Genomic DNA, 9,187 nt, shown 5'->3' on the forward strand with positions numbered 1-9,187 from the left:
TAAACGAGGCCTTACTGGTGTAACAATGGAACTAGCAGAAAAAAGTCACTAAAAAATTAAACGATTAATGTACATACTGACAGTCAGTCTGGAACAAACATAGAGAGCTATACCTATATTATACCAGTGATACAAAAATAGAAAAGGCCCAGTGCTATTGGATTAGGATGCCTGCAATGCTGGGGGACCGGAATTAACTCTTGTAAAATAATATTTTTTACTAAAATCAGGCAATTAATGTTACCACATGGAGCATATTTTTTAACTTTACAGTTTATAGAGGCATACACATAAAGCATACTTTTTAATTTTACAGTTTATATAATGAAAAATAGCTGAAATATTAGCCTATTCGTATGGTAATATTTTATTAAAATAAATAAAATAGTCTGTCTTCTATTAGAAAGAAAGAAAGAAAGAAAGAAAGAAAGAGAAAGAAAGAAAGAAAGAAATAAAGCAAGCAAGCATACTGTGTAATTTCACAAGTGTGTCATGAGGTCTGAACTTCTGATCATGCGCTCATGCACATCTTATCTAGATGAGTTTCTGTCACAAACCGCAGTCAACACAGCAGGCTGTCTGTTGATATTAAACCCATATAGTAACTAAACAACTAGTCCCAAACAATATATCACGACTGTAATAACAGGAATTCATAACACAAACTCGGTGTGTGTGTCTTCAACAGACCCTGCTGAAGACTTCCCTGCATAGTCATGGCTGTACACATACACACACTGTACGAGTCTCTGCTCCTCCCAGTGTGTGTGTACGAGTCTTGGTCGACGCAGGCGGGGCTCCAGGTCTATGAAACTGAATTACCGGCAGACCAAAACTAAACTTACCCGGCGCCGATCGCCTCTCTCCGTGTGTCGCGCGTGCGTGCGTGCGTGGGAATGTACTCGCTGCTGCGTGGGAACAATCATATCAACTGCTCTACAATGTCTTAACATTGGATTTTTTTATCACCGACAGCCTCAAGACTGAGAGACTTTGACATCTGCAGCTGTTTATTCTTTCGCGCACGTTGGACAAAATGAAATAAATACAGGCTATACACCATTGATATTTCACAGGGTTCTGGAGATTTCCGCTGTTAACATTTTTCCCGAATCAAATAAGGTAGGTGATCATTTCGTAACGTTTAATTTTCAGTTTTTTCTGTGTAGGTTATACGCCGGTGAGTCGTGAACTCAATCGATGCATCTATGTGTTATTATAACGCATCGTACAGTTTTAAAGAATATACACGTTTCTGACCGTATCATTGCAATATGTTGGTGTATTTCAACTGTGAATGGGTTTAAGGGTGTGTAATGCTTAAATACCCTGAAGTTGACGTTAGAGGAGTACGTGTTTTTTAATCACGAGACGTTGGCATGTCGCGGAGGCGCGCGTGCTGTTCCGTGTTTACGACTTCTGCCTACATAGGCTATATGCGGTCCAGTTTACTTGATATATGCTTCATCGCTGTATCCAGTTATATTGCTAACCTCTTGCTGTTTTTGCAGATCTGATATGACCGTCAAACGCTGCATTTGTTGTCAGAGGGCCAATGGTTCGGATCCAAATATCCATATAGAGCGTTACATATAGGCTAGTGTTTGTGTGTTTTCCATGCATACTTCAGTAATAGCTATTCACTTATTTCCTACACTGATGTGATGACGTCAGTTCAGCGGTTCTCGATGCCCCGCCTCCACAGTGATTCTTGTCAGATGATTGTTGATTACCTGTGTTTCAGATATGCGTTGTGTTCAAAAACCAAAAGGCCTTCCAGTTTGCTCTGAACACATATCTCGTGTGTGTGCTTTTTCATGTGGGGTTCTGGTAAAGCGGTAGTCATACTTTGAGTGCAAATAACAATTAATAGTTAGAAAATAATAATTAAATAAAAAGCTTCTGCTCCGTTAATTACTACAAAGCTAAAAAGCTCCGTTAATTACTATTTCATAGATTAACTCATGCAATAACTTTTTTTAGTTCTTGCTGTAAAGATGGTTACAGGCTTAATTTAGCTTATCTCCAGAATAAGATCCTTGACTTAAAAGGATAGTTCACCCAAAGATGAAAATTAGTTACTCTCCCTCATGTCGTTCCAAACCCATAAAGCCCTAAACACACTGCACGATTTTCGGCTGTCCCAGACGAAAGATTGGCATCGTGAATCAATCGTGGCGATTTCTTTGATCGTGGCTCCTAATCGGTGGTCCTGTGTCGTACAGTGAGAGAGGTTCAAAGACGGCCGTTGTCACGGTCTTGCGACCAAAGATAGCCTACGATACAGCATGATCATCACACAGTGTGTTTGCTGGTACTATCCACGTTTACTGACCAACCAATAAAAATGTGACATGGAATCAACGCGACATGGCGCTAAAACATAAAACTGCTTACCTCAAGCTCTTATCCCTTCCTCTTTCACCGCTTCCACTTTTTTCAGCACACATAAAAACTACAACTGATAAAGTGTGATTTATCATGCTATTTTGTTTACGACTAGCGCATGCTGATGACATTTATTCTTCTATTGTAACGTGAGTTGTAGCGTACGAGTAGGGTTGCCAACCGTCCCGTATTAGCCGGGACGTCCCGTATTTTGGGCCTAATTGATTTGTCCCGTACGTGACTTCCCTTGTCCTGTTTATTGACTGCAATGCTGATCTAACCACTGACTGATACAACAGCAGCAGTGCTGATCACTTGAGAATGATCACCGATACCTGTCATCATCCAATCACAGCCCCCCTCACGCAGTATAAGTTAAGTAAATCAGAAATCGTGAACATAACTGTTCGAGGAAGGCTGCGCAATCCTCTGCCGGCTCGTCGCTCCCACCTCACAGCAAGCGGCGCTCGCGCTAACGCCAATTCCGTCCGTGTTTTCACTTCAGTAAATCAGTTTTGGTGAATACAAACTACGTGATTGTTTTTGACGTGATCAGTAAGGGAAGTCGTCTTTCACTATTGTAATGTTGTTAAATAGAGAAAAACATTTTATATTTAAGTAACTAATAGCATAATTCTTAACCTTGGACCTTATTCTTGAAACCCAAATTGACCAATAAAAACGTGTCAAGCACCAAAAGCAGCCCATATTAAATCTATAAGCTGTCTTTAATTGAAAAATACGCATTTTCATGCATACTATATATATATATATGTGTGTGTGTGTGTGTGTGTGTGTGTGTATACACGGTCACTCACCCCCCAACAACCCCCCCACCCCCCGTAAGGTGATTGTCCCGTATTTTCATTTTCTGAAGTTGGCAACCCTCCGTACAAGTCAATAGGTGCCATCATCGTACAGTCTACACACACGTCGTAGCCAAGTTTATTAGGTCTCTGTCGCACAGTGTGACATGCAATGATCTTAGGATTGCTATAGGATTGCAAAAATCGTGCAGTGGGTTTTGGGCTTAAGACCTTCGTTCATCTTCGGAACACAAATTAAGATATTTTTGATAAAATCTGAGAGCTCTCTGACCCTCCGTAGATAGCAACGTAACTGTAATGTTCCTAGGTCCAGAAACGTAGCAAGGACATCGGTAAAATAGTCCATGTGACATCAGGGGTTCAACCGTTATTTTACGAAGCTACGAGAATAATTTTTGTGCGCAAAGAATGCAATAATAATGACTTTATTCAACAATTCTTCTCCTCCTCATCCCATCTGCTGTGGCGCGCTGCCATTATGGAGACAGTATCACAACGCATGCGCTTGCTTCCACATCATGTAAAAATGTATTTTTGTGGCATGGTGGCATGGTGCCACAGCTTACGTAACACACACATGCATCAGCAGGCACATGCGTCGTTTACATGATGCGTCAGCAGGCGCATGCATCGTGATAACTCTCTCCATAATGGTGGCGCATTGCATAAGGATGAGAAGAGTTGTCGAATAAAGTTGTTATTTTTGTTTTCTTTGCGCACAAAAAGTATTCTCATAGCTTCGTAAAATTACGGTTGAACCCCTGATGTCACATGGACTATTTTACCGATTTCCTTGCTAAGTTTCTGGACCTGGGAACATTACAGTTGTATTTGAAGCGCACATGTACTGTACAGTATGAACAGGACAATTTAAAAGTCACATCTGTTAATAAAGTGATTGTCAGTTCCAAACACGGAATGTGTGAATGTAACTAAACTGACTACACAGGTTTCATTTGTGCCCCAAAAAATATTGAAATATTGAATGCTTTAGTTTGTTTATTACATTTGTCTATAGGTGCATCTCAATTTGCATACTCATGCACCGTTAAGCTGTTTTGTAGCATAAATACTGTGAGTAGTGTGTTCACACTAAAAATTCCAGAAAGAAAAGTCAAATCTTTTTTGGCACAAACAGAATGCCATAATTTTTGGAAACAGCCTTTTATAAACAACAGAATGAGACGACATGAAGGACAACAGGACAAGATGACATCAGCAAAGAACACACTTCAACATATACTAATTTATCTTAACAAGTATGCAGTGACTGTAGGCATGGACAAATGTATAGTACAAAGCAGTCGACTCGTTTCTGGCACAAATGGAACGTCATACACAGATGGCATTTTCATAAACTTGGTTTAGACAGGCTTTCAAGGCATTATAATGTCATATGTAATGATCTAAACCAGCTTCAGGGGAGCCGTTGACACAGTTGTGAATATTTAATGACTGCAGTATAAACTGAGATGCATCTCTATGCCATACTTCCTGTGACAGCAGTGTTTTTCAGGTTTTGAAACACAGCCTGCGTGTTAGCCTTTTAGGGGGCGTGTGTCGCTTCAGGCCAGGCTTATGTGTTTTGAAGAGGCATTTACTGGCCTGCATCTAAATCAGTACCCCTGTGAAACATAATTGGTGATGTTTTGCATGCATACACAAGAGACAGTCAAGAATACAGCCAATTATTTTATTTTGAGAGTGAGAACTTCTGTTCTAAAGTTTGTGCTGAATGCATTTGCATGAGGCGTCCCTGGCCCATCGCCGCGTCCCGCAATGTTTTCGAAACATTATCTCATTCAGAGGATCATAATTCATGGTGATGTAACAAGCCCGATTAAGCTGGGCCTCGATCGACTGTCGTCATTATGTGTCGCAAGTGCGCTCCAACTGGGCTCTAGGTCGGCACAGTAGTGGAAGGAGCAACGGGAGGATAGTGCTGGACTAGGTTGATGCCGCAGGTGGCTGTAAGTAATGGAGAAGCGTGATCATTTGTGTATGAGTCACAGGCAGTGTGTGTCTGTCTGACTGTCTGCCTGTCTTGCCAAGAGTGGATCACTTTCATTACATGTGGTTTTGCTTTCTATTGAGCTTTCCTATTTAAAATACATTTCTGGCAGAGAAACGGTTTATTAAAGTTGGTAATTTCTTCTATGCCAAATTGCAGTCTGGTTGTTGTAATGGCCCAACTGTTTGAATATAACAACATTGGCTCAACCAGTGGCATGATCAACCTGTTTTATCTGTTCAATGGAAGACTGGAGTGTTTCAAAGGGGCAATTTCACATTGACATCAGTTTGCAACGATCAGTTAACCTGAAGATTTTCAGTAGGTATGTTCACATGCACTATATTTCATCAATCTGAATGGCAATCCTATTCTCATATATGTGCATTATATGTTTTACAAACAAAACTTTTGTGTGTATTGTAATGTACAGCACCACATTTGGAACTGGAGAAAACCAGTTCAATAATGTCGCCGAAGCTACCTTGAGTACAATTGTAATCTTTGCCCGAATGACAGGTCTAAAAAGAAAGAAATTTGACATACTGTATATGTCAGAAGAGCATCTTTAGCAAATATTTAGTAAATATTCAGTTGGTAAAAAACATCTCAGGTTACGTATGTAACCATGGTTCCCTGAGAAGGGAATGAGACACTGCGTCCTCTAGAGGTCGCTTTGGGGAACGCCTTTGGCGTGACCGGTGTCTGAAGTATACATCTAAACATGAAAATGACATGGGCTGGTGACAGCCTATGATGTCATTACCAACGTGACCACAGTATAAAAGGGCGCCGGGAGAACACGTCATCCACTTCTTCGTCTGAAGCTTACGTCCGAAGCATGGTGAGGAAACTAGAGGACGCAGTGTCTCGTTCCCTTCTCAGGGAACCATGGTTACATACGTAACCTGATACGTTCCTTTCCGAGGAAACTTCGAACTGCATCCTCTAGAGGTCGCTTTGGGGAATGGTATACCCACGCAGCCATGCTGAGGGGAGTGCATGCCAATACTATGGCGAGAACTAAGTACCAACTTCAACCAAGTCAAGGGAGTTGCCCCTAGGACATTTTGATGTCTGTCAGTGACATCATCCCCTACGGCCAAAGGCCTGAGCTATGCGCCAAAGAACTTACCTGTAAGGGGCTGGCTTGAGGAAGCCTGAGCCCAGGGCAAAGCTCAAGGCTTGGAATTGGAATAAAAGGACTCCTTTAAGGGGATACGGCCGAGTACCAGGGCTGACATAAACCCATATCTTGGCCTGTCACCCAGGGGGCTACCTTCTGCTCTTAGAACGAGCTGTCCGAGGATCACAGGATACTCTGGGAACTTAGTAGCAACACCCTGCCTAAAATGTATCAAAAAGGATAAACACGAAGAGTGGGGCCCAAGGTAAAAACCGGGGCCTGAGCCAACTCAGAGAAAGGGGACGAGGCCAGCATCACGTCACCCTTACCATAGAGGATTTTAGAAAGGTGCGCAAGAGGCTTAGCGTGCACACCTACCATGAATATGGATTTTAGAGAAGTGCACAGAGAACTAGCGTGTGCACTTATCATAAAAATGGATTTTAGACTGAACTTTAAAAGCGGAGGACTCACCAGCCGAGAGGGGAGCTCTGTTAAGCTCGACCACAAGAGCAGCCCTCCATGGAGGCAGAACGTAGCCTAGCTACCTGACGTGGTTGCTGTACGGAGCTCCAGAAAGCGGAGGGCTCAATTCCCAGGAGTGGGAGAGACACTCAGACGCTCAGTTGGGAGTAGCATGCTTAAAGATGACCCTCAGGAACGAGGGGGGCACTGCTAGGCTCACCTACGAGAGCAGCCTAACAGGGAGGCAGAAAGGGCCTAATAGCTACTCAATGGAGCTCCAAGGAGCGGAGGACCCGATGGGAGGAGACCTCAGATGCTCAATTGGGAGCAGCGTGCTCAAAGGTAACCCTCTAAGGTGAGGAGAGCACTGCTAAGCTCAACCAACAAAGAGAGCAGCCTAACAGGGAGGCAGAGAGAGGCCTAACAACCTGAGGCTGCTGTTCAATGGAGCTCCAAGGAGCGGAAGACCCAATGAGAGGAGACCTCAGACGCTCAATTGGGAGCGCTTGCTCAAGGGGGTAACCCTCTAAGGTGAGGAGAGCACTGCTAAGCTCAACCAACAAAGAGAGCAGCCTAACAGGGAGGCAGAGAAAGGCCTAACAACCTGAGGCTGCTGCTCAATGGGGCTCCAAGAGAGGAGGACCTGATGAGAGGAGGCCTCAGATACTCAATTGGGAGCGGCATGCTCAAAAGTAACCCTCCGAGGTGAGAGGAGCACTACTAGGCTCGACCAAATAGGGGCAACTAATCAGGGAGGCAGCACTCGGGCAAATTACCTGATGTCGCTGTCACGGAGCTCAAAGAGCGGAGGGCTTGACCCTTAGCAAAGAGAGAGGAACACAGCTCAACTAAAGCGATCAATAGTACCAAGCTCTCAAGTAGAGAGGAGGACTCACATACTCTGCCCAGGACTGGCGAGCTCATAAAATCACCCTCCCGCAAAGAGGGGAGCACGGCCATGTGTGGGGAGCAGATTGACTGCAAATGGGACATCAGAAATGGGATCCAGCTTAAAAGGAGATCACACATTTCAACAGGGAACAACAGGGTCCCAACATAGAGGCAACTGACCAAGGAGGCGACAGGGACAGGCCTAACAACTCAGTATTGTTGCATATAAAGTTCTTGGGAGCAGCGCATTTGGCTCTCAAGCTGAGGTGGGCCCTCATAGCTCAAACTGGGAGCGATAGGCTCATAGCTAACCCTCGCAGTGAGGGGAGCACTTCTCAGCTCGACCAGAAGGCAGCGCTAGATCAGAAGGGGCAGTCTTGCAGGGCCCAGTGAGAGACAGTCAACTGATGCAGCTGAACACAGTCTTATGTTCTCTATCTCGATAGAGAGCATGGGTCCCGTTTAACCAGACCCGAAGAGAATCTTTAGAAACAACGGATCCCAGTAACCCATTCATGCATGAAGAGCTACTGCTCCTCAGAACCAAAGCACTCAGGAAGGGTTTCCGCAGAAACACATCTCACTCGTACCTCAGGGGAATGCAGTGTACTCAAGCCCACTCCGCAGAGGGGCGATTCACTGGTTCGACCATAAGGGCAGTGTGACAGGGAGGTCCCGTGGGCCTGACTGTCTATCGAACTGCAGAGTGGAGTAAGGAGTGTTAATCCACTCAACGCCTCCGCGAGAGGAGCTCTAGCTCAGATATTGTGCATGATGGTCGAGAGGATGACCCAAGTCCAGAGGCGGACAAAGTACTCAACTCCATTACTTGAGTGAAAGTACAGATACTGCTGGTCAAATATTACTCCATTACAAGTAAAAGTTGTAAAGACAGATTTTTACTTACGTAAAAGTACGGAAGTACTTGCTTTTAAAAGTACTTAAGTACCAAAAGTAAATTTCCTTTTTTATGTCAATGCACTGTTTTATTGTTGTATGTAATAATTGTAATACCTCTGAAGCAACTTAGAATACATTACACCTACTGAATACACTGACTAGCTTGTAGTATCTTTGGAATAAAGAGCTTTTAGAATGTTAAAAACCTATGGGGAAAAAAACTAAACAGATAGATAGATATGATTTATTTGCTTGCTTGCTTGCTCTTACTTACTTACCACTTACTTACCCACCCACCCCCACAAAAGCAGGATGGTAGTGATCTCACACATCTCAGACAGTGTGTGCACACATCTATGTGTAGACATTCAATCACATTTGAACAGAGTGGACAGTGAAATTGCTGTAAATACAGAGTGATAAGGAAGAAAAAAAAATCAAACCTGCTTTAAAACCCAGCAACACAACTGTAGCTGTATAACTTTACAACAGCAACACTGCTTCAACAAAAAAGCAAAACAGCCAGGCTTATTTGACATCAAAACAAAAATTAAAAAAATGCTGTCTAATCGCTCTCGC

At 43.4% G+C, this 9,187-nt stretch overlaps 1 protein-coding gene across 1 annotated transcript in view; it reads left to right on the forward strand.

The window, feature by feature from the left end:
- The first annotated feature begins 753 nt into the window (after positions 1–753).
- LOC107672493 (inactive rhomboid protein 1-like) overlaps positions 754–9,187 on the forward strand; it is a 72,002-nt gene continuing 63,568 nt past the window's right edge. The window contains exon 1 of the mRNA XM_016465706.1: positions 754–1,122. The gene's annotated coding sequence lies outside the window, so the exon portion shown is untranslated. The remainder of the gene's footprint in view (positions 1,123–9,187) is intronic.

Source organism: Sinocyclocheilus anshuiensis, unplaced genomic scaffold (genome assembly GCF_001515605.1).
Source record: "Sinocyclocheilus anshuiensis isolate Anshui unplaced genomic scaffold, SAMN03320099.WGS_v1.1 scaffold1430, whole genome shotgun sequence".
Classification (NCBI taxonomy): Eukaryota; Metazoa; Chordata; class Actinopteri; order Cypriniformes; family Cyprinidae; genus Sinocyclocheilus; species Sinocyclocheilus anshuiensis.